A 26,548-nucleotide genomic window follows, 5' to 3' on the forward strand; every position below is an offset into this window, starting at 1 on the left:
ATACTCTAAAGGATATCAGGGACTGGAGAGGAGGAAGGAAATAAAAAAAAAAAGTCCTCCAAGAAGTTGTCTTAACCTCTGTGACAGAATTTTTGTCAAAAACTTTCCTTTACAGATTAAAGGAAACAAAGCCAAAACTCCATTTTCCCACAGCTACTCTTTTTGTTTCTTTGGTATTTTTCTGTTTGTTTTCTAACTTTGGTGAAGGTGTGTCCTTTCTCTTCATTTTCTTCATTTTTAATTTCTGTACTCTTCAGAGAGATACTTTTGTAAAATAAATTAATAGAAAAATGAAATGTACAAAATAAATAATACAAGTCCATAGTTTTTATTAGATTAAATAGATATTAAATTACACTTTCAAATAACTATAGAAGTTTAGAAACACATCGTCTCAGTTCCTCTTCTATCCTGTTGTGGACTTGTACCTCATAGTCATGGGCAGCAGGGTGGACAGCGCTGACTTACATCAACTCTTACTGTGTTTTGAAAATTCGTGTCCCAGAAGAGAGAGATAATTTTGAACAAGTTCATTCTTTTTTTTATAAAAAGATTTTATTTATTTATTTGAGGGAGAGGGAGAGACAGAATGAGCGAGAGAGCAGGAGAGGGGGGAGGCAGAGGGAGAGGGAGAAGCAGACTCCCCGCTGAGCAGGGAGCCGGATGTGGGGCTTGGTCCCAGGACCCTGAGATCATGACCTGAGCCGAAGGCAGACACTTAACCGACTGAGCCACCCAGGCGCCCCCAAATTCATTCTTTAGAATGACATTTACTCTCCCATTTCCAACTCCTAAATAGTTAACTGGCCATTGGTGGCTTCTCTATCATAAATAAATAACATGCTTAATTTTATAGTCAGGATAAATTTACAGTTAACATTTTATGACAAGCTCATATTTTCAATAAAGCAGAGTTCTTAGTACAGAATTATAACCTGAAAAACGGTTGCCCTTTCTGCTAGAACTATAAAAAATACCATAATCAATGAATTCTTTTAAATAGACATTCTCTTGCATATATGGTTATTTTGATTTTCCTAAATACGTTGTCTATTAGGAAAAGCTAAACAGAGGATACGTCATCTCCCTTCTGCTCCCCTCCTTGCCCTACTAGCTGTTGCTCAACTCAATAGACATTGTCCAGTTCCTCTTTTTTCGGGCTTCAACTGCCATAGATACACCATGCCTTTCATGAAATATCAAAGCGGTAAGGGCCTTCATAATATTTTCACTACTACCTGACAGAAATAAATCTCTTTATTGTTCTTAAAAGACACTTATCAAAAAGATAAAGTGCAAATACTTCCAAAGCAATGTTCACTTATCTCTAAATCTGCAAAGACTTATCTTCACACCAGGCGTGTTAAAATAGACAGGAACTCCAGCACTTCAAAAAAAAGCCAAATTAGAAATTTAGCTTTGGAGTTCAGAGCTTAGAGCCTTCACCCCCACCAAATTTATTTGCAGAGCCCAATAAAGTTTAATAACTTTGCTTCCTAACAAAGTTGTTTCAAAAATAGGTGTTATCTTTTTACATATTGAATGTATGATTTATTGTATTTAACTGGCTATGTAATGAGATCTGGCATGAGGATTGATTAGCATATTACTGGGTCAATCAGTATCATAAAAGGTTAAAGAGTGAAAAACTGAAAACCTGAACTCTCAATTAGAAGAGTTGAACAATGAAGTGGTGGAGGGAAGAGTGTTTATTAGGTTTTGTCAGTCTGTGTTTATGGTAGTGTTGGATGACATCATAAACAGTTCATAAATAATGTACAACCCCAGCTTATTTCTTCTTGAAATGTAATAAACAGGGCGCCTGGGTGGCTCAGTTGGTTAAGCGACTGCCTTCGGCTCAGGTCGTGATCCCGGAGTCCTGGGATCGAGCCCTGCATCGGGCTCCTGGCTCAGCAGGGAGCCTGCTTCTCCCTCTGACACTATCCCCTCTCATGCTGTTTCTCTCTCTCTCTCAAATAAATAAATAAATAAAATCTTTAAAAAAAAAAAGAAAAGAAATGTAATAAACAGTGACTCTTTTCCAGTCTCTGCATCTCTGTGTGTTTAATGGGCCTTGCTGGGGTTAGTACTGTTTTTAGCAGAAACTCATTATATTGCAGACATTTCTGGAGTTGGATGTAGTAGCAAAGAAAAACGCTTGGAGCAGAGATAACCAGTAAGAAGGAAAAGTAGCAGAGAAAATGACTAGAAACAAGATCCCAACCAGCCCAACGTCAGTAGACACCATAATCTTTGTGGCCTCAGGGAGCAATGTGGTTGAAATAGGCTGATGTAGAGCCAGAGAAGGGCTTATTATTTATTTTGCTTATTGTCTGTCTCTCCCCACTGGAGTGTAAAAGTCCATGGACATGAATTTTTGTCTTTTTTTTTATCACCCCTGAGTCCCCAAGTGTTTGGCACTAGTACTTGTTCGGTAAATATTTGTTGAATGAGTGAATGAATGCCTTGTCTTTCTGGATGGGTGGGTGGGTGGGGGGACATCCTTTCTATATGAAGGACTACTTCGACCACCATGAAATACTGGAAAGGGACTTGGCTCTGATAGCTTTTTACATTATATTCTCTCTCCAAACAAAAGGAGCTTAAACATTCTTAGTTAATGTAGGAATTATCTTTTCAGTCGAGAGGGATTACCAGGAAGGATCTAAGTAACCAATGGATCCACTTGAGTCTATCTGTATCTGAGGGAGAAATGTTTAGGTGAATAACGCTCCCGTTTTGTCTCTTTGTTTTGTTTTCATTTTTCTGTAAACAAATCCGTACCACTATATCAAGATAAAAAATGAATGGTGAGAGTGCACTGACATGTTCTTCAGAGCACATGAGGACTGGGTCGTACTGGGGTGGAACAAGGTTAGTTAGCCTCCCCCAATGGCTCTAGATCAAGCGGACACTGTGTGAGGATTTGGAGGTACAGCAAAAGCACCTGAACAGGAACATTGATACCAGGCAAGGATTAAGGGTTTCATATGATTACACAGGACTTTTGACCTTCTGATATTCTTCAGTCACAGGAGTTGGTAAAGGAAAGCTGTTAGTATCAGAGGAGTAAAAAATAAGTCTTGTTCTAGACATCAACTGGATACTCTGTATTGGCCAGCAATTTGATGATAATTCCCTAATTGTTCTCAACTTTATTTATTTTTGCTTTAATTCCCAACCTTCATCAAATCTCCATCAGTAATGGCATTGTGTCTGGAGTATAACATGATAATTAGATGGGGGATTCTTTAACATGAGATTTAACAATCTTAGATCCTATCTTCCCATCTGCCCAGACCCCTAATAGCAGGACAAAGGGACACAAAAAAGCTAAGAATAATCTAACTTTCTAGTTTCTGGATAAGATGGAAGATACAGTGGGATCTTTCCATGAGTAAGTGACCGTATTTAATGGTTGACAGTCTGGAAGATAAGCTAAAAGTTAATATGATTTCCTTAGAGAGATTTCAGATTTAAAATATGAACACTTCTTTGGGTAGAAATGTGGATGTTGTGACTCTGCCATGAACTTAGATATTTTTTTCTGTTTAATTACTTCATGTTTAATATCAAATATGTTAGTCTAAGTAACTGTAAATTCTCTATTTATCTATGTCTGTAGGCCAATTTCAAATCATTTCCAGAACACACACACACACACACACACACACACACACCCCACTCCTTCTCCACATAAAAGATAAATAAGCTCAATCAAATTAACTAAATTTAATTCACACACTAAATACCTGTTGTTCAGTAAGGAGGGGCATGGTTACAAATCTTAATCCAGATTCATCCTGGATTATAGGTAAAGTAACAAAGAGTTATTTTAAAATACTCAATCTCTCCATCCAAAAATAATGAATGTTTTTATTTATTCAATTCTTCTGTTACACATCTAAATTAGTGTTTATAGTTTTCTTCTTTTTAAAAGATTTATTTATTGAACACTACATCTGAAACTAATGATGTATTATATGTTGGCTAATTGAATTTAAATAAAAAAAATGAAGATTTATTTATTTGAGAGAGAAAGTGTGTCCATGAGTGGGGGGGGAGGGGCAGAGAGAGAGAGAGAGAGAACCCTCATGCTGACTCCCCACTGAGTGTAGCCCTACGCAGGGCTCAATTCCAGGACCCTGAGATCATGACCTGAGCCGAAAGCAAAAGTTGGATGCTTAACTGACTGAACCACCAGGCGCCTCTATAGTTTTCTTCATAAGGATCTATATTTGTTTTTCCCTTTTAAGTGATTGATGTCTTCGGCATTGCAGTTTTCTTTGTTTTTGTATAAGGGAGACATTGAGTTTTTGCATATATGTCTGTGCGCAGTTGCTTTGTGGATATCTCCCTTGAATTCTAATTATTTTTAATATAGTCTCTTGGGATTTTATAAAAACAATGATATTATGTGCCCCAAGTAATACATTTGACTAATTTCTAATGCTAAGTAACTTTCCCTTGCCCCATGGTTTTTGAGTTGTGCGCACGTGAGTCAGCCATGGGTAAGTGTGTGTTCTTGCCTGGGACTTTAAATCTTGTGGAAATAAAAAAAAATGGGAAAGGACAGGGAGAGAGATCATTTGCTGTGGTTGCAGAAGACTGGAGGGCCAAGTAGTGTAATGATGACTGATAACATTGAGGGTCTCCCCAACAGATCATTCCTATGAAATAATCTTGGATTCCTTCCTTCCCTTCCTTCCTCCTTCCTTCCTTCCTTCCTTCCTTCCTTCCTTCCTTCCTTCCTTCCTTCCTTCCTTGGATTAACCCTGTTTATTACTTGTAGGAAACAAGCACCTTCTCAATCTCGATTATTAATTTATTACCAGTCTACTCTTTCAGTGTTAAAGGGGGACGGGCAGATCATGACTCCCAGGCATCCTACCAAGTAGGCGGATCACCTGAGGGGCAACCTGTATCCACTCACAAATTCATCTCACATTAGCGGTGAGGACTCAGGTGTCACCCCGAATTGTTATTTTACTTACTCATAAGTTTAAGGCATAGATTTCTTCCTTTCTTAATTTCCTTCCACATAGAGTTCTCTGGCTTTCCAGTTGATTCTGTGAACACTCCACTATCCCTCCAATTAGTTCCTTTACTGTGTGAATTAATCAAATTTACAGTTTCATTGAAAATGGAGATTGAAAAAGAGTCCTGACTGGGGCTGGAAAGTGGAGTAAATAGAGATGCAACAAGGCCAGAATTCAGAGAACAGTGATTAGATCTGGGGCAGCACAGGATGTCTGGATTCACTCAGTAGTAGGGAATAGATTAGAATGACCAGTCAGAGAAGATTAGAGAGGGCTTTAGGTTAAGAATCTTAGGCTAAGAAAATAGCCTATGGGCTTTATGAGCATATGAGGACTTTTCATAAAAGTGTGAGTTGAAAACATTAGTTTTAACAGACTATAAAAATGGAACTTTTCTTACCATAATTTCAGTGGAAATTGAGAATACTTTAATAGGGGTTGAATATGTACTTTGGATCCTGCAGGACTATGCAAAGCATGCTAGCAGATTGGAAACCTATTGCTTTTAGTCTCGTGAATGCTCACTTCCATCTCTTAAGTGTGTGGGGGTGAACAGACCCGAGGGAGTTTCTCTGAACAGGGGTGCCTGTGGGTCTATTTATCGCCCTTACAGGGGGCGCTATGGACAGTGTCCTGATAACTGCAGTCAGCAGTCCTGAGAGAGACACTTTGGAAAACCTACAAAAGTGCTCCCCAAAGGAGGGGCGCCTGGGTGGCTCAGTCAGTTAAGTGTCAGACTCTTGATTTAGGCTCAGGTCATGATTTCAGGGTTGTGAGAGCAAGCCCTGCATCAGGCTCCATGCTGGGCGTGGAGCTTGCTTAAGATTCCCTCTCTCCCTCTGCCCCTCTCTGCTTGCATGCTCTCTCTTAAAAAAAAAAGTGCTCCCCAAATGGGAAATGAATGGAAATAAAACAGTATTTGTGCATCCATCACATCCAAAAGGAGGAATGCCTTTTGTTAACCACCTGTCACAATTCTTTCTATCTCTCATTACATTTTTTCCGGGTCCTGGCTCTTGAGGTGTCCGTTAGAACAGCCGTAAGTGGAGGAGAAAGTGACAGAGGAATAGAGGAGAAGCAAAGAAGTCCCCACCCTCCATTGCAGGCTTACATCTGATACAGACCCTATCAGGGGTGGGGAGGTGGGAGAACGGAGAGGAAGATTTTTAAATTGTTTTGGACCAGATTGAGACTGTTTGTGACCAAAGGGCCTAGAAAATTTTCTGATCTGCCTGTGACTTGTGGCAGATGCAGGGAGAGAATTAGTGCATGAGCACGTTTGAATGTAGAAGAAGGAATAATGCTGTTTTCCATTTGCACCCTATTGAGTCCAGCTCCCTGAATACAGTATTTACATATTGTTGTGCAAAGGGGAAAGTTTAGTATGAGGAGACAAGGGGAATCAAATCAGATGGGATGTAATAACAGCTAGCTAGCCCTGAACTTCTAAAACCTTAAAGCTGGTGATGATGACAGAAAGAAATGGACAGATGTGAGAGATTTAAAGGACGCATTTTTTCTTCTTCTTCTTCTTTTTTTTTTTAGATGATGGCTAATTGAATTGAACAAGAAGATAGAAGATTAAAAGATTAGTTTGAGGTTTTAAGCCTGGAATAATGGTGGCACTATTTACAGAAACAGAGTAATCAAAAGGGTTTCCATTATTAGGAAAATAAATAAAAGGGAAAAAAAAGAATGTGTTTTGGAAAGTGAAATAATGAGAAGGGAACTATTCAGAGGTCTTTGGAAATCAGAACAAAGAAGAGCAGGTAGGTCTTCATAGAAGGGAGGGAGAGGGGATGATACAACTTGTATCATCTCTAACACTATCTGAGAGTGCTGAATAATGATGATAGTAATACTAGTAATAAATTATATCATTGATGCTTGCGGGAATAGTAATGGACTAACTGTATGCCAGGCACTATGGAAATGCTTTAAATGCCCATATAGTAGCATTCTTAGGTTTATGGCACTATTTACTTCAAGAGAAGGAATAGGAGACTTATTGCTGAAGTCATTTATTTATTATCGGTTAGACATCCCAGTACCAATGGTATCCTAAAAGAATGATCACATATGGAAATGGCCAGTTTCCCAAAGAGATACGCAGACAAGGATATGACCGCTCACATATAAAATTGCAGTTAGACAACGCTAGCTAACATTTTCTACCCGGGTGCTCTATTTGCTTTTGTCAAATGTTGTGTTGTTTGAAATTTGAAAATTTCTTCTTTCATTTATTACTTTTAAAAATGCATATTGTGATTTTGGTTCCCATATTCTGATTTATTGTTTTCTCTGAAACTCATGTTCCTATTTCTTTTCTTAAAATATAAACTTTGTATTTTAGAAATGTTTTGTTTTTTACAAAAAAGAAAAGTTTTTGGGTCTTCGTTCTGGTTCACAGAGATCCTAACATTTTCAAGCTAGCTGTGTGTTTTGGTTTCCCTTTTAATATTTTATCAATTACTATTCTGTTTCAGGTGTATGGGCTTTAAAAGCATGAACTGATGCCTTGTTGCCTCGTTGACTGAAAGTTTTTGTGTCGTACCCACAGTGAAGTTGTATACTAAGCAGAGTTTCAACTGTTTTTCACAAGTCAGCTATTAGTGTTTGACAATTAATTATTGTATCATGTTGTTGTACAGTGATAATCCAGAGACATTTTTTGTCTGCTAGGTCATTTCCCTCTGCACTCAATGGCCTCAGGTCAGGTTCACTAAATACTGCTTGTTTTACTTCCTATGTAATTCTCAATTCACTGCATTACAAAAGATTCCTAATTTGTCTCCCTACTTTCAGCTCTGCCTCCAAAAATATATGTGCATGCTGTTGCAGATCTGATGATGTTATTCACCATCATCCCCAGGTGGATTCCAGGTCCTTATCCAGGCACTTGGCCTCGCACGGTCGGATCTGGTCCCATCTCTAATCTTACCCTTTGCCCTTCCAAATTATCTGTTCTCTATATGCCTCATGCCCTTCCTCCTACCTGCAATTCTGGCTACCCTTTCCTTTTCCTGCCAGGCCTTTAGAATCGATCTCAGGTATTCTCATTAAACTCTAGCTTGGACGAGGAGCTCTGCTGGTCCTATGGACCATTGAGCCTTGTGAATTTTTTTTTATTAAATCATTTAGTGTTAGAATGGAGCTGGTCTCTTTACTATAATATCTTTCCAATTATGCTCTACTCCAGGATAAGAATCTTGTCTTACTCATTTTTACATAAACTTTATTTTGAAATAATGTTAGATTCACAGAAAAGTTGCAGACAGAGCAGAGAATCCCTATAAAGCTCCCACCTATTTTAGTTTCCCTAAGGGTATTATCTTCCATTACTGTGGTATATTTGGCAGATCTAAGAAATCAACATTGACACATTACTGTGAACTAAACTTCAAACTTTATTCAGATTTCGCCAGTTTTCCCATGAATTTCCTTCTGTTCCAGAATCAGTCCAGGACACCACATTGCATTTAGTTCTTTGTCACCTTAGTCTCTGCTGAGCTGGGACAAGTTACTATTTTCCTTGTTTCTCTTATTCAAATTTGTAACCCAGCAGCTAAATGGACTAAACTGATATAACTTAGATATTAGGCTGGGTTTTGATAGTTCTTCTGCTCGCTCATGTTGCTATTTTCCCAGCTTGATGTTCTAACTGTTGCTAAAACTTTGTTGCTTTGCAGTGCGCTGTTATCTGGCCGCTAGTCCCAGCTAGCTTTCACTTTGGACTTCATGCTAGCTACTTCTGGCTCATAGGCCCTTTACATTTCTCTTGGATCCATAGAAATTAACCAGATGGTTAAGATGAAAAGGTTCCAGACATATGGTTAAAGGTTACAGAACTAAGGAGCTAAAATGTTTCATATTCACTGACTGCTCAACCTAACACCATCAAGGAGTCAGGTGAGATTCCAAAATTCTTTGGCCCTCTGGCATTGCAAATACAGTAGGACTTCACCTGCACAAGACCAGAGGAGGTCAGACCCTCCTTAGCGTTTTGTACCATCAGCTCCTTTCAACTACAGAAGGGCATAGCCGTGCTCAGAAGCATCCATTACATTAGACAAACCTCTTTGGAGTCAAGCCCAGCGTAGGGACTGCCGCCTTGGTTGGATCAAGCAGCAGTGAGAATGTGCTCCTGTGGTGGGTATATGGCACTGGGACCAGTAATTCACTCATAGATCTGAAAGAACAGTATAAAGTGGGCAAGAGGAAGAGTTCTGAAAATATCTGTATGCAGTTTTGTAGCTTTAGGCTCAGATAGTTCATTCATCTAAAGACTATCCTTGAGCTTCGTAAATGATAAACTTGTTCTAACACATGGTTTTAGACAAAGAATCTTTAGTTTGGGTGCTTAATTTTTATTCCCTTGAAGTCTTCAGTGATACATAAGCCTGCTCTAAAAGCAACGAGTGAAAAAATTACTTGGTCTAACTGGATACAGAAAGTAATTTTATAAATTTACTAACAATATCCCAATAGACTTTTCACATTATCCCCTTTATAACCCCTTTGACAAAAATACAATTTAGATAAATCACAGCTTTGGAAGTACCTGCAGCTGAGAAACACAGTAACGAAGATTATAGGGTTTTTCATGAATGCCATCTGCAAAGAGTTACAGCCAAATTATTTAGAACCTATGGGGGAAATAAAAGTCAGGGTGCATTTATATGTAATTTTATTTGTCCCGAGGCCAGCCTGACTATGAGGAACAAAGGTTGATGTAGGGCACAAAGCTTTAGCTCAAGACAGATGTTGGACTTTTGGACTACACCTCTCAACACAGTAATTGGTACATGCATGATACCCTAAAAATTATATGTGTAATCATATAGGACACGAATTAAAAGTCAAATCTGGACCTTGGGCGTTAACACCAGGCCAGTAAGTCACTTCTGACTCTGAAAGGCAATCGTTCAATTGTTGTTCATCCTGCTAAATGTATTGGCAGTCCCTATCTGCCAGCACGTGTATGTGGAACTCCCTATATCTTGATGCCTAGTCAGGAGCCTTGCACAGAGTTAGAAGGTGATCAAAAGATACTTGTTGGTTGAATACATGATAGTCAATCTAATAAATATGATGAAATTTATGCAGTATTCCTCTGCCTTTCTGGACTCTGAGAATTATCTTAAACTTGAGACTGAACTTGAAGGAGAAAAATAGTTATGCTTCATAAAACTACAATGGACTTTTGGAGGCCAAATAGTTTTCAGGTTTTGCTTTTGGAGTAGGGGAATACTGTCATAGGTGAGCCAACAAGTATTGAATTGTCCATTCTTCTCTGTTCTCCGTTCCCACACGATTTATCCAACCCAGTCTCTTATTAACGCTTGTAGGACTATTGCAGATTACCTCCTCGTGAAAGTCCTAGCCTCAGCCTTTCTTTTATCTTAGAGAATGTTGCCTCTTGGTCACCCTTTCAAAGTGTGACTCAGATCACTTCAGAGCCGCATGAGGAACATTTTTAACAGTTTTATTGATGTGTAATTGATAAACAACACACTAAACATATTTGAAGTGTGAGGTTTGATGAGTTTTGACATATGTATACATCTGCAGATTCTTCTAGAATGTGGATAATGAACATAACCACTACCTCCAATAACCCTTTGACAAAGGGTTCCCCTATGTGCCCCCTTATAATCACTTCTAGCCCTTCTCACCCCATTGCACACCAGCCCCATTCCCAGGCAACCACTGCTTTGCTTCCTAGATTAGTTTGCATTTCATAGAGTTTTGTATAGACGGAATGATACAGTATATAGTCTTTTTTTTTCTGACTTCTTTCACTTACCATAATTTTATCAAGATTCGTCCAGGAGTCTATTCGTTTTTATTGCTGAGTCGTATTTCATTCTATGAATATGCCCAGTTTTGTTTATCCATTGACCTGTTGATGGACGTTTGGGGTGTTTTGAGTTTTGATTTAATAAAGCTTCTTTGAATGAGATACAAGTCTTTATATGAACTTCTTTTCACTTCTCTTAGGTGAATACAAGGACTGGAATAGCTAGGTCATGTGGTGTGTATATATTTAACTATTTTCGAAACTACCCAACTGTTTTCAAAAGTGTTTGTGACATTTTACATCCTGACCAGCAGCATATGAGAGTTCTAGTTACTTCTCTAGTTACTTTACAGCCTCACCATCACTTTGTAGAGTGGAAATTTTTAATTTAAGGAATTCTAGTAAGTGTATAGTGGTGTTTCATTGCCTTGGTGACTAATGCTATTGAGTATATATTTATGAGCTTATTTTGCATGTGTGTGTGTGTACAGTGGATTGGTGTACTTTCCACTGTAACCTGTATATTTTGTTTGGTAGACTGTCTATTCAAACTTTTTTCCCATTTTTTTTTATATTTTCAGAATTCTTTATATATTCAGAATACAAATCTTTTATTAGATTTGCAAATATTTTCTCCCAGTTGGCAATTTGTCTATTAATCCCCTTAACAGTGTCTTTGAAAGAGTAGAAGTACATAATTTTGATGGAATTCAATGATCAATTTTTTGTTTTATGAATCATGCTTTTGGTGTTATATCTAAGAAATATTTTCTTAATTCTTGGTCACAAAGATTTTCTCTTATGTTTTCCTCTAGAAGTTTTGTAGTTTAATTTTTTTATTGTGGTAAAAAACACATGAGATTTACCCTCTCAAATTTTTAAATGTCCAGTACAGTATTGTTAACTATGAGCACAATGTTGTATAGCTAGTGTCTAGGAATTTTCCATCCTGTGTGACTAAAAATCGATACCTATTTAACAACACCTTCTTTCTTCTCCCTTCAGCCTCTGACAACCATCATTCTACTCTGCTTCTGAGTTTGACTCTTACAGATAACTTGTGTAAGTGAAATCATGCGATATTTGTCCTTCTTTGACTGATTTATTTCACTTAACATAATGTCCTGAAGGTTCTTCCATGTTGAAACATATGATAGGGTTTCCTTTTTTTATGGCTTGATAATATTTCATTGTATGTGTACACCACATTCTTATTATCCACTCATCCACTGATGGATATTTAGGTCATTTACATTTTGGCTATTGTGAATAATGCCTCACTGAACATGGGAGGGCAAATATCTCTTCCAAGTCCTATTTTCAATTCTGTTAGATATCTATCCAGAAGTGGGATTGCTAGATAATGTGGTAGTTCTATTTTTAAGTGTTGGAGGAATCTCCATACTGTTTTCCAGAGTGGCTGCACCATTTCACATTCCCACCAACAGTGCACATGTTTCCATTTCTCCCCATCCTTCCAACACTTGCTATTTTCTGCTTTTTGGGAGTAATGGCAGTCATAACAAGTGTGAGGTGATATATCATTGTGGTTTTGAATTGTAGTTCCCTAGGGATGTTTTCTTAATTTTTTTCCAGATTATTTATTTTTTATTTTTTAATTTTATTTTATTATGTTATGTTAGTCACCATATATTACATCATTAGTTTTTGATGTAGTGTTCCATGATTCGTTGTTTGCGTATAACACCCAGTGCTCCATGCAATACGTGCCCTCCTTAATACCCATCACTGGGCTAACCCATCACCCCATCCCCCTCCCCTCTAAAACCCTCAGTTTGTTTCTCAGAGTCCATAGTCTCTCATGGTTCTTCTCCCCCTCTGATTCCCCCCCTTATTTTTCCCTTCCTACTATCTTCTTTTTTTTTAAACATATAATGTATTATTTGTTTCAGAGGTACAGGTCTCTGATTCATCAGTCTTACACAGTTCACAGCACTCACCATAGCACATACCCTCCCCAATGTCCATCACCCAGCCACCCCATCCCTCCCACCCCCCACCACTCCAGCAACCCTCAGTTTGTTTCCTGAGATTAAGAGTGTCTTATGGTTTGTCTCCCTCTCTGGTTTCATCTTGTTTCGTCTTGTTTTTTCCTCCCTTCCCCTATGATCCTCTGTCTTGTTTCTCAAATTCCTCATTTCCAGATTATTTATTGTTAACATAGAGAAATACAACTAATTTTTGTATATTGATTTTGTATACTGTGACTTAGTGCTGAATTTATTAGTTTAAAACTCTTTTTAAATTATAAGAGAGCAAATAGAATCAAGAGGAAACATTTTTTTCCTTGCTTGGAACCTTGAGAAAAACATAAAATGTGAGCATTCATGTTGGGATATTGAATAATATAATGGGTGGTGTCTTTAGTAGCAGTTTTATCAAAACCACAGAGAATTTCCTCATAGAGTCCTTTATTATATCAGCCCTCAATAAAAGCTGAGGACATAATGCTAAATCATAGTGCTGTGAAGACATTTCTACAATTGATTGATTTCTAATTATGGCATGAATCTGAGGAAAACAGGATAGTGCGACTTCCATGTGTCAAGACTGATAAGCTTATTTCAGAAGTGCATACCGCAGGGAAAGAAAAACCAGAAAAAATGGCTTTAAATATATTAAGTTGTGAGATTATAGTCATAGATTAAAAATAAGTGCCTTTCTCATTTTCTATCACATAAGACTAAATATAATTGCTTTATTAACCTATAAGAAGAAACTATAGTAACCTATAATAAGAAACGTTTGATTGACTTAACATGGATTTATGAGGAACTTTATGTGGAAGTTCATCTCAGTTAAAGGAGAAACTCCTAATATTAAAAATTTTAATTATAACCACAAGGAAGCAAAAATCTTTAAACTACTTTCCATTTTATAAACTCTGGTAACTTAAGATGTAAAACTCGTTGTTTCTACTTTATGTAGTTTTAAAAGGAGACCTGATTACGAATCTTTATATAGAGCACTTTAGACAAAACTTCTTAAAGGAGACATAAACAGAAAAGTAAACAGGAAGGTAAACTGTCACTGCAATAAGAAAACAAAATATGTGTAAACGTGTTAATAAGAATAAAACAGGCTTCTACAACTCCCAGGAGAGACATGGGACTTATAGATAGTCTCTTTTTTTTTTTTAAATAAATGAAGAGGAGAATGGAATGTAGGATAATCAAAATGGCTGGAGCACAGCTCTTTAAAAATAGGTTTTCAGTTTGCACGACCAAAGGAATAACATTATTTTCCCTAAAGGCTCATGAGGAAACACAAGTAATGAAGCAGCAGGCAAAACAAAAGAGAAAATGTGAATGAAACAGAATGGCTTGTGTTTGGGGTCCTAAAATCAACTAGCTTGATTTAATAAATTATTTTTGGGAAAATAGAACTTGAAAGCAACAGTATTATTTGAAAAAATGGTCCATTTTCAAACTAAAAACCCAAATATTTAGGTAGTAGATTTTCCCTAACTCTGTATTACTGACCCAATCTGAATGAATAATAAACTAAAATGAAAGAGGAAAGGAATGCTAGTGCTTTTAAGGGGAAAATTTAAAATGATAATGATTAGTGATCATTATTTGTCCCAGTTGTAAGCATGACTCATAATCATGATCGTATGTGATTGCATGCTCATATGTGGCCTGCAGTGTATAATATTTACTACCTGGCCCTTATCGAAAAGGTTTTCTCCTCTTAGACTGACAGATAGCATTTGAATTATCTTCCCATTAGTTGTTCCATCTGCAAGAGCAATGAAGAAAAACCATTAGAAGGAATGATCGTAAAGCACTTGACAATATTGGAGTCCAATATACATTTGTCACGACAGTGAGCAGCTTAGTTGTAGGAAAATTCCTTCTCAACTGGTTGGTTGCTGCAGGATTGTAGATTCTTCTTGTTTTATAGTTTGAGTTCCAAAGTTCAATGTAGAGTAATAGTATTTTATTCTCTCCTTTTCCAGTGATCTCAAAAGCATTTTCAAGCATTAACTAAACCTCATGGCAAATATTATCTCCATTTTATAAATGCAAAAATTAAAGCAGTGAGAATTTAAATGACTTCTTTAGGGTCATGTGGTAAAATGATTGGAGGAATGGGGAATAGAACTATTCTCATGAGTCAGTACATTATCCCTTTGATTATTCTCCAGCTCCAGCATACAGTTAAAAGGCGTTTTAGAATTGTTTCCATTTATTCTTTTGCCTTTTGGGATAAGAATAGGAAGGATACTTACTCAGGAAGTTGTGACTTATTTCAGCCATTACAATCAATCAAACAAATCTACAAAAGAAAACTTGACCAACATCTCATTCACATTCTTGATCATCACTAAAATGTGAAAGTCAGATTAGGTGAAGATTTCAGAGGAAATTGAAATCATTTGAAATGGAACAAAGAAGGAATTTAATAGGGCTTAAAATGTGTTAAAACTATTCTTTCATTCCTTTCTGAAATGTCAGGACCCCAGTTGAAGCCAAGAAAATATCAATGTATATTGAGCTGTTGGGCAAAGAGAGATGGATTCATAATTTTCATTCCATTCTGCAAGAGTAGAGTGAGGCCACCAAATCACTAAGATGAGAGAAGGATGAGTCTGAAGAATTACGTCTCCTTTTGAGACAGAAGTACATTATCCCTTGATATCTGAAATTCTCCTCCTTTGTCAAAGCACAGTTCAAAGGCTAAGCTCTTTGGATGCCTGGGTGGCTCAGTCAGTTAAGAGCCTGACTCTTGGTTTGGGCTCAGGTTGTGATCTCAGGGTCATGATCCCAAGGTCGTAAAATCGAGCCCCATGTCGGACTCTGCACTCAGCGCAGAGTTTGCTTGAGATTCTCTCCCCTTCTCCTTTGGTCCCCCTCTCCAAGGAGGGTGTGTGTGCACGCACACATTCTCTCTCTCTCTCAAATAAATAAATAAACCTTAAAAGAAAAAAAAAAAGGCTAAGCTTTGCATGAATTTTTTTTTTTTTTCTGCTTTGGAAGGCTTATTACACCTTCCTCTATGCTCTCTTAGAATTCTGTTGAACCTAAATCACAGTAGTTCTCAGAGTGTGGTCCCTAGACCAGCAACATCAGCATCACCTGGAAGTTTGTTAGAAATGCAAATACTCACACCCTCCCCAGACCTTCTGAATCAGAAACTCAGGGGTTGGGGTCCAAGAATCTACTTGTTAACAAGTTCTCCAGGTGATTCCAGTGCCCACTAAAGTTTGAGAACCATGGATCTCACTACTTGTATTTTATTTGCAGTTTGTTGTAAGTTGCAATGATTCCATGGAGGGATTTCCAAGACTGCAGGTATGTCTATTCTTCTCTTTTTTAAAATCCTGAATTCCTTGTACTGCTGAGACCACAGAATTCACAGTGTTTGGCAGTCAATACTAACTCATTGAATATTTGCTGTTAAATGGGTATCACGCTTGAATTCTGTGAGTTAGCATATCACAGTAATTGTGTTTGTAAAATATATACCCTTTGATAATTTTCCTGGGACAATAGTATAGTACTTGAGAAAACAGTATTGTGTATTTTTTCTAGATCAAGTGAACCCTAAAAAAGTCATGCAGGTTTTCGACGTCTGCTTTGCCTTGTACCTTCCTCAGAGAAAGTTCCTTAATGATTCTGCTGTGTGCTTATCCTCTTGGCAAAAGTGTAATGATTTAGTGCAAGCTTCAAAGCCAGATTGATAGGAATTGTATCCCAGCGGTTCCACTCTTTCTCTGGGTTTGTTCCCGTTTCTTAACCTTTTTATACCTGAGTTTCTATCTGAAAAATAGGGGATAATGCTCATTTTGTTAAGTTGGTATAAGGTTTAAGAAGAAAGATTGTCGGGGCGCCTGGGTGGCTCAGTCGTTAAGGGTCTGCCTTTGGCTCAGGTCATGATCCCAGGGTCCTTCGATCGAGCCCCACATCGGGCTCCCTGCTCAGCCAGGAGTCTGCTTCTCCCTCTCCCATTCCCTCTGTTTGTGTTCCCTCTCTCGTCTGTCACTCTCTCTGTCAAATAAATAAATAAAATCTTAAAAAAAGAAGAAGAAAGATTGTCACATGTCAGGCAATCAATAAATGTTGGCTGCTATTAAATTATTAGCTTTATTATAAACTTGAAGAAAGAACAAATAGTCTTCCACTGTGAATAATCTTAGCATGCGCAACTGATTATTCTAAAAGTACCACATAATTGCTCTACTATAAAATAATATATTTCTACACTCAGGAAAAACATCTGGACAACCATTTATTCTCTAAATCGTTCACTGATGAAATTACTTTGTTCTAAAGAATTTAGTATTACAGAGACTCTTACAAAGAGACCACATGCTATCCAAGAGATGATGGTAGACTTGAAATCCGAAAGCCCGGTTTAGAGTCCTTGTTCACTTCTATTGATGGTTAGGATTTGAGTTCCAGTGATAAATCAAGGTGCAAGTTACTTAGCAAATCAGAAGTTCAATTTTCCACCTCAGTAAAACAAAAGTGGCGATACCTTGTAAATTAGTTAATTTCATAAGGTTGTTAAAAGAGATGAATGGTAAACATCAAAGTGCTTTGTGAAATGTGAAGTGCTACCTAAATACCAGGTGTTTCAGTTGCTGTTGCTGTGATAATTATTATAAAATTGAACTGCTCTGATACCCGAACTGCTCTGATACCCGTTATTTGCTCCTGTGTTCTCTTGTGTGGCGTGGGCATGGTTTATCGCTGGAGATACGAAGTGGGAGCAAATGGAGTAGTCCACTTGATAATGTAGTCACGTCCCCTAAGAACGAGGTTCAGAACTTTGAAACATTTCACATGGACTAATAAAATGCTATTAGGCACAAATGACTTTTGCTCTGACAAATGTCCCTGCTTGGATTTAAATTGGTGTCCCTGAAGTATGTGGCATTGTACTGTATCTTGCAGGACCATCAGGTGCTCTGCATTTGAAGAGAAACGTATTTTCTAGCTCACTGTCACCATGGTCCTAGTTAATCAGCTCCCTGGTGCTTCTCTTTATGATTCCAGGCTGTGCAGTAGTTCTGTGGTAAAATGACATGCTCATAGGGCTTTTGATTTTATTTGAAGCTTTCATGCTTTTGCTTGATTTTTCTATTTCTTCTTATTTATGAATGGCACCACAAACTTGCTGACTATTAGAATCAGCCAAAAAATTCCCTAGGATCTCTGATTGGGCTGTTCCACCCCCCCCCAAAAGAAACGACCACTACCAAGTCCTTCCTTTTGCTTACTCTGGAGGTTACATGAATAGACCTATAAGATACAGTCATGAGGTTTGGAGATGCTCTTGCTTTTCTGATGGAGAGGTAGAGATACATCCAGTGTGGCCACTGGATGCTTGATGTGATACATACCTCAAGGGCAGGTTCTCTAGAAAGATGGGCAGAAACATGTGCTTGGCCTTCAGAGTAGGGGACCTTGATGAGGAAAGAATGATCTAGACATTTAGAAGCCAGCTCAGGGGTGCAGTAACTTCTAAAACCCAAAAGGGATGAAGTGTCCTGACCTGGATACTAAAGAATAAAGAGAACATAGGCTATGCCCACAGGGATAATATAGTAAGTGAAATACAGAAAAGCATGAGAGGAAAATGAACATAATATTAGAAGTCTGTAGTATAGTGCATTTCTTCCACTTGTTTTTCTGTATTTTTCAAATTTTATATGGTGAACATGCACTATTTTTGTCAACAGGAAAAGTAAATGTTTATGTGCTATGGGACATCCAAGGAAATAGGGTAACTTCTTACAGGATTCTTTTCTTCTCCATCCCTGTATCTCCAGAGGCTGGAATAGTACCTGGAACATTGTAGACATTCAACAAATATTTGCTAAATGGATGACTTAATTAATCTTAAAAACCACTGCAGAGCAATATGTATCATAGGACCATGACTCTATTAAAAAGAAAAAGTACAACTAAATGGTTAACATTTCGACAAGTATGAAGTCATCGGACAATATGGCCATGTGAGTGATAGAACTTGAATTACATTGTACAAAAAGACTGCTTTGGATGTGCAGAAGTGACCTTTGGGAACAAAAGCAGAAAAGCTTGACCAGTGAGAAAGTTATTCTAGACGAAAATGATGATAAATTGAACTTAAGTGGTAGGTAAGGAGCGGCTGCTGTTAGACTATATTTTGCATAACTATACAATTCTTGCTAGCAAATTGGACTTAGGCTTTGAGGAAAAGAGGATTGTAAAGAATGACTCCAGGTTTTCTAGTGTGAGCCACAGGAACAATGACAGTACCATCTTCTGAGAAGAAGTAGTAGTGGGGAGGTTGTCTGGGGGGAAGTGGAGAATACATAATTTTCTTTTGGTTATAATACTTGCGAGTTGCCCATTGCATATAAAAGGTGCTTAGTTAATACAGCTAATACGACTCTTATTTATTTAGACAAATCTGTATAGTTGAGGCGCGAAATCAGAGCTGAAGACAGAAATTGTGTAATCGTGTTTTGTATTGTCATTGAATAGATACACTGAAACCATGGGAGTGGGTAATAAAGAGATGGAGAAAGAGAGAATGATGGTGGAGGATGAGAGGTCAAATGCAGGAGCAAAGTCCTGGAATGAAAGGAAGGACAGGCGAGCATCCAGGCAGGTGAAGTGTATTTGGACTTACACAAGATTAGCGAAAGTAAGTTTTTATTAGAATCAGAGAGAAAGGAGAGCATTTACATACACATGCAGAGAGGCCAACAGGCAGATTCGGTGATGGAAAGATGGTCTTTAACTAAGAGGGAGGAAAGAATGGGGAGGGAATATTGGCAATTTGAAGAACGAGATCTGAAATAACATCTTGGTTTGTGGGAGAACCAAATAACTGGAGACATGCCGACGGTTTACTTGAGATTTGTGCTTAAAAATATTAGGGGAAATCTGTCAGCTGGGTTGAGTGCTTCTTATTAGCAATTCTCTGATGCCCAGGGGCAGGCATGCATTAGGCAGACAGGTGGATGTAAGCAGGGCTAACGTGATGTCAAGCGGGTGTGAGAGAGAACAAGAGAGTGGAGGGGACATGAAAAGGAGTGATTAGCAATTACAGTGAACATTCTACTTTCTTGTGTAATGTGAAAATATTTCATGTCAATCAATATTCTTACACCACACAGTTTATAATATATCCAAAGTATCCCATCAATGCATAATCGTTTTTTGATGTATATTGAAATCAGTGATGTTTCCTTTTCCTGGTTAAATGCATCCCATCTGCAAACATATAAAATATGCTATGAAGAATTGAAGGTTGCTTTTTCTGTGCTTCTTTCAATATAAGTTTATGGACTGTCTTACTAGGTGTCAAGAGACTTTTCTCTACAGTTTGACCAATGATTTTAGAAATTTGTTCTTGCCTTGTTCTTGAGCAGGAAGGTACCCCTTCCTCTTCTTCAGGCCAGAATTTGGCCCTATAGAAAATCTAGAAGGCATGCACCGAGAGGGAACACATGGAGAAAAATGTTGTTTGTGCCTCGGTAAGGAAGATGGGTGCCCCATTGGACTCGCTAGTGTTCCCTTTGCTTTACAGCTGGTAGGTGATCCTGCCTCCCAGCCTTCCCTTTTCAGCTGTAATGAAGGCGCTTACGCAGCTGCCACAGGAAAGCACATTTTACTAGAGGAAATCAATTCCTTAACAAAAGACGAGAAGATTCACATCCCTGGCAATTGATGACAGGATAATGTGTGGCTGACTTCATAACATGGTTGCAGTCAGGCAGAACGTGCCAACTGCTCTGAAACGAAATGTCCTAAACCAACTACAGAAATAGATTTTGAACACCACAATGTGAGGAGAAACAAGAAGCCAAGAAGGGAAAGTGGCAGAATCATTAGAAAGCTGCACATTTGAGCTTTCATTAGACTTGGCTGACGATGGAGATACGCTTGATGTTAGCTGGATGAACTGTTTAAGGACTGCTCAAAGTTGACTTGGTTTTATTTAGGTGTCTCCCCCCCCCGCCCCGCCCTTTTACCAGCATCGCATTATAAAGAAGGATTCTGACATTTTAGAAATGACTTTTTCCTTTATAACCAGACTCTAAATCCTTTTAGTGTTGGTCTGAAGCTTTGGAAGGTACACTAACTCTTCTAGGCCACTAAACAAACATTTAATTAATTAGCATTGTTAAGGTGGAGCAAAACAGCCATAAATTGTGTTAACTGAAAGGAGGTAGGGCTTTTGGGTTTTAGGACCCTCTAAAAGGGCCAGAGATGCGGACAACTCATACTTGTAAAACATTTGTCCTGGACAACCAAGATGGTCCTGTTGGGACAAGTCAGTCTTCTGTTGCCTAATGCTGACACATGATATTTCATGCCCTAAAGTAGGAGGAAATCCCTCCTGCATAAAGAAGGCAATAAACAGCCAAGGAACTAGGGAGCTCGCCTTAATTTCTCTCTGGTGGCCCCAGGAAAGTGAATTGTAAAATCCCGACTTGGAGCCACACTGTTTTGAATAAGACAAGGCCCAAATGTTCTTAATTCACTCCTAGGGAGCACTCAATCCAGCTGACTGTAACATAAGGAATTTAATAAAGTAAAAGCAGGTTATCTAGTCAAACCTCCTGCTGCTTTTTTATAATATCAAAATGAAAATAGGCTTAATTTGGTGTGAATGTAATCGAATTTATTGCAGGATCCAAACATGCTTTATGTTTTCCCCCCTGGGATATTCCATTGCCACTGATTGTGTGGATGAGAAGCGGGATAGAATGGCTCACTAGTTGAATGCAGATTATCTCATTCTTCACCCAAACTCACAGTTGGAAACGTATAAAATGGCCGTTTCAAATGGAAATATGGCTAACCTGAGTTATTATATATTGTTTATTTAATAAGAGACTTTACTGGATAATTTTATATGCGACCTTGTTGTTAAGTCCAATATAAGGAGTTGTTTATCCATGAACTCACTGTAAGTGCAAAAGGTTAAATTTGTAATTATCAAACAAGTACCCTGTGCCCTGGCCTGCTGGGTTCTGTGCAGGCTTACCCAGATGACAGACATCTGCTCTCTGTCCATGAGGCGGGTAAATGAGACACAGTAAGTACACAAGGAACTGAGCCTTAAAGAATACATTGGACAGCAGAAGAATGAGTGTCAAGAGAGTTCAGAGGGTGAATTCAAGCTGATCCTTTGCTCTATTAGAGTTATAATACCCATTTTGGAGAATTTCAATTTTCCTGCTTTCTCCATGATAGAGATATCTCCTATCTCTCATTTGCTTTTTTTTGAAGATTGTGATCAGCTTGCATTCATTAAGAATAGGTGAAGGAAGTCCTTTATGTGTTTTGGAGATTAACCCTTATCAGTTACATCATTTGCAAATATCTTCTCCCATTTAGTGAGTTGCCTTTTTGTTTTGTTGATGGTTTCCTTTGCTGTACAAAAGTTTTTTTTTTTAATTTTTTAAAATTTATTTTGGTGTAGTCCCAATAACTATGTTTGCTTTTGTTTCCTAGAAAAATGTATCTACTGATGATGGCAAAGAAATTATTCTCCATGTTTTAGGAGTTTTCTGGTTTCAGGTCTCACATTTGGGTCTTTAATCCATTTTGAGTTTGTTTTTGTCTGTGGTGTAAGAAAGTGGTCCAGTTTCATTCTTTCGAATGTAGCTGTCCGGTTTTCCAGCACCATTTATTGATCAGACTGTCTTTTCCCCATTGTATATTCTTGCCTCCTTTGTCATAGATTATTTAACCATATGATCTATGTGTCTGTTTTTGTGCCAGTATCATAGTGTTTTGAACACTATAGCTTTGTAGTATATCTTGAAATCTGGGATTGTGATACTTGTAGCTTTGTTTTTCTTTCTCGAGATTGCCTTGGCTATTTGGGGTCTTTTGTAGTTCCCTACAAATTTTAGGATCATTTGTTCTAGTTCTTTGAAAAACTGCTTTGGTTTGTATGGACCACAGTATTTGTTCCTTCAATCCATGAGCATGGAATATCTTTCCATTTTTTGTGTGTCATCTTCAACTTCTTTCATCACTGTTTTATAGTTTTCAGAGTGCATGTCTTTCACATCTTTGGTTAAGTTTATTCCTAGGTATTTTATTACTTTTGGTGCAATTGTAAATGGGACTGTTTTCTTAATTTCTCTTTCTGCCACTTATTTTTAGTGTATAGAAATGCAACAGATTACTGTGGATTAATTTTGTATCCTGCATTCATTAATTAGTTCTAGTAGTTTTTGGTAGAATCTTTAGGGTTTTCTATCTATATATCATGTACTTTGCATATAGTAAGAGTTTTACTTCTTCCTTACCAATTTGGGTGCTTTTTATTTCTTTTTCTTTTCTGATGGCTGTGGCTAAAAGCAGAGCGGGTGGACATTTTTCTTTTGTTCCTGATCTTAGAGGAAAAGCTCTCAGTATGATTCTCACTGTCAGTTTTCATATATGAGCTTTATTATGTTGAGGTATATTCTCTTGAAACGAACTTTGTTGAGAGTTTTTATTATGAACAGATATTGTATTTTTGTCAAATGCCTTTTCTCTGTCTCTTGAGATGATCATATGGTTTTTATCCTTTTTCTTGTTATTGTCATGTACCACATTGATTTGCAATTATTGAACCACCCTTGCATCCCAGGAATAAATCCCACTTGAGTATTTATTTTGGTGTAGTCCCAATAACTATGTTTGCTTTTGTTTCCTAGAAAAATGTATCTACTGATGATGTCAAAGAAATTATTCTCCATGTTCTAGGAATTTTCTGGTTTCTGGTTTATTGTTGGATACAGTTTGCTAATAATTTGTTGAGGATTTTTGCATCTGTGCTCAACAGAGATATTGGCCTGCAGATTTAGTTGTAGTGTCTTTATTTGGTTTTGGTATCTGGGTAATGCTGGCCTTATAGAATGAGTTTGGAAGCTTCCTTTCCTCTTCTATTTTCTGGAGTAATTTGAGAAGAATAGGTATTAATTCTTCTTTAAATGTCTGGTAGAATTCACCTGCAAAGCCATCTGGTCTGGGACTTTTGTTCGTAGGGAATTTTCTGATTACTGATTCAATTTCATTGCTAATAAATAGTCTGTTCAAATTCTCTGTTTCTTCCTGTTTCAGTTTGGGAAAGTTATGTTCTTAGGAGTTGATCCATTTCTTCTACAATGTCCAATTTGTTGACAAGAAGTTTTCATAATATTCTCTTATAATCCTCTGCATTTGTGGTGGTAGTTATTATTTCCTCTCCTTTGTTTCTGATTTTATTTGAGTCCTCTCCCTCTTTTTTGATGATGGGGGTCTGACTGAAAGTTTATCACTTTTGTTTATCTTTTCAAAGAATAAGCTCTTGGTTTCATTGATCTCTTCTGTTGGGTTTTTTTAGTCACTATTTTATTTATTTCTGCTCTAGTCTTTATTATTTCCTTTCTTCTGCTAGCTTTAGCCTTTTTTGTTTGTTGTTCCTAGCTCCTTGAGGTGTAAGGTTACGTTGTTTATTTGAGATTTTTCTTGTTTCTTTTCTTTTCTTTTCTTTCTTTTTTTTTTTTAAAGATTATATTTATTTATTCATGAGAGACAGAGAGAGAGAGAGAGAGGCAGAGGGAGAAGCAGGCTCCCAAGGAGCAGGGAGCCCGATGCGGGACTCGATCCCAGGACGCTGGGATCATGACCTGAGCCGAAGGCAGACGCTTAACCATCTGAGCCACTGAGGCGCCCGAACAAAGACAATTTTTTTAAGTCATTCTCATGTATGCCTTTATACAAATTTAATCTCTTTTATTTGTTTGTTTTTTTTTTGTTTTGTTTTGTTTTGTTTTAATTTTTTTATTGTTATGTTAATCCCCATACATTACATCATTAGTTTTAGATATAGTGTTCCATGATGCATTGTTTGTGCATAACACCCAGTGCTCCATGCAGAACGTGCCCTCCTCAATACCCATCACCACGCTAACCCATCATCCCACCCCCCTCCCCTCTAGAACCCTCAGTTTATTTTTCAGAGTCCATCGTCTCTCATGGTTCTTCTCCCCCTCCGATTTCCCCCCCTTCATTCTTCCCCTCCTGCTACATTCTTCTTCTTCTTTTTTTCTTTCTTAACATATATTGCATTGTTTCAGAGGTACAGATCTGAGATTCAACAGTCTTGCACAATTCACAGCGCTTACCAGAGCACCTACCCTCTCCAGTGTCCATCACCCAGTCACCCCATCCCTCCCACCCCACCCCCCACTCCAGCAACCCTCAGTTTGTTTCCTGAGATTAAGAATTCCTCATATCAGTGAGGTCATATGATACATGTCTTTCTCTGTTTGACTTATTTCGCTCAGCATAATACCCTCCAGTTCCATCCACGTCGTTGCACATGGCAAGATCTCATTCCTTTTGATGGCTGCATAATATTCCATTGTATATATATACCACTTCTTCTTTATCCATTCATCTGTCGATGGACATCTTGGCTCTTTCCACAGTTTGGCCACTGTGGACATTGCTGCTATAAACATCGGGGTGCACGTACCCTTTTGGGTCCCTACTTTTGTATCTTTGGGGTAAATACCCAGTAGTGCAATTGCTGGATCATAGGGTAGCTCTATTTTCAACTTTTTGAGGAACCTCCATACTGTTTTCCAGAGTGGCTGCACCAGCTTGCATTCCCACCAACAGTGTAGGAGGGTTCCCCTTTCTCCGCATCCCCGCCAACATCTGTCATTTCCTGACTTGTTAATTTTAGCCATTCTGACTGGTGTGAGGTGGTATCTCATTGAGGTTTTGATTTGGATTTCCCTGATGCCAGGCGATATTGAACACTTTTTCATGTGTCTGTTGGCCATTTGGATGTCTTCTTTGGAAAAATGTCTGTTCATGTCTTCTGCCCATTTCTTGATTGGATTCTTTGTTCTTTGGGTGTTGAGTTTGATGAGTTCTTTATAGATTTTGGATACTAGCCCTTTATCTGATAGGTCATTTGCAAATATCTTCTCCCATTCTGTCAGTTGTCTTTTGGTTTTGTTGACTGTTTCCTTTGCTTTGCAAAAGCTTTTTATCTTGATGAAATCCCAATAGTTCATTTTTGCCCTTGCTTCCCTTGCCTTTGGCAATGTTTCTAGGAAGAAGTTGCTGTGGCTGAGGTCGAAGAGGTTGCTGCCTGTGTTCTCCTTTAGGATTTTGATGGACTCCTGTCTCACATTGAGATCTTTCAACCATTTGGAGTCTATTTTTGTGTGTGGTGTAAGGAAATGGTCCAGTTTCATTCTTCTGCATGTGGCTGTCCAATTTTCCCAACACCATTTGTTGAAGAGACTGTCTTTTTTCCATTGGACATTCTTTCCTGCTTTGTCAAAGATTCGTTGACCATAGAGTTGAGGGTCCATTTCTGGGCTCTCTATTCTGTTCCATTGATCTATGTGTCTGTGTTTGTGCCAGTACCATACTGTCTTGATGATGACAGCTTTGTAGTAGAGCTGGAAGTCCGGAATTGTGATGCCGCCAGCTTTGCTTTTCTTTTTCAACATTCCTCTGGCTATGCGGGGTCTTTTCTGGTTCCATACAAATTTTAGGATTCTTTGTCCCATTTCTTTGAAAAAAGTGGATGGTATTTTGATGGGGATTGCATTGAATGTGTAGATTGCTCTAGGTAGGATTGACATCTTCACAATATTTGTTCTTCCAATCCATGAGCATGGAACGTTTTTCCATTTCTTTGTGTCTTCCTCAATTTCTTTCATGAGTATTTTATA

The 26,548-nt window shown here is 38.0% G+C and overlaps 1 non-coding gene across 1 annotated transcript; it reads right to left on the minus strand.

Moving 5' to 3' along the window:
* Positions 1–4,861: 4,861 nt before the first annotated feature.
* LOC118544459 (U12 minor spliceosomal RNA) lies at positions 4,862–5,011 on the minus strand. Its single transcript, XR_004921598.1, has one exon. It is a non-coding gene; the product is annotated as a U12 minor spliceosomal RNA (small nuclear RNA).
* Positions 5,012–26,548: the final 21,537 nt, after the last annotated feature.

Source organism: Halichoerus grypus, chromosome 12 (assembly GCF_964656455.1).
Source record: "Halichoerus grypus chromosome 12, mHalGry1.hap1.1, whole genome shotgun sequence".
NCBI classification, from domain to species: Eukaryota; Metazoa; Chordata; class Mammalia; order Carnivora; family Phocidae; genus Halichoerus; species Halichoerus grypus.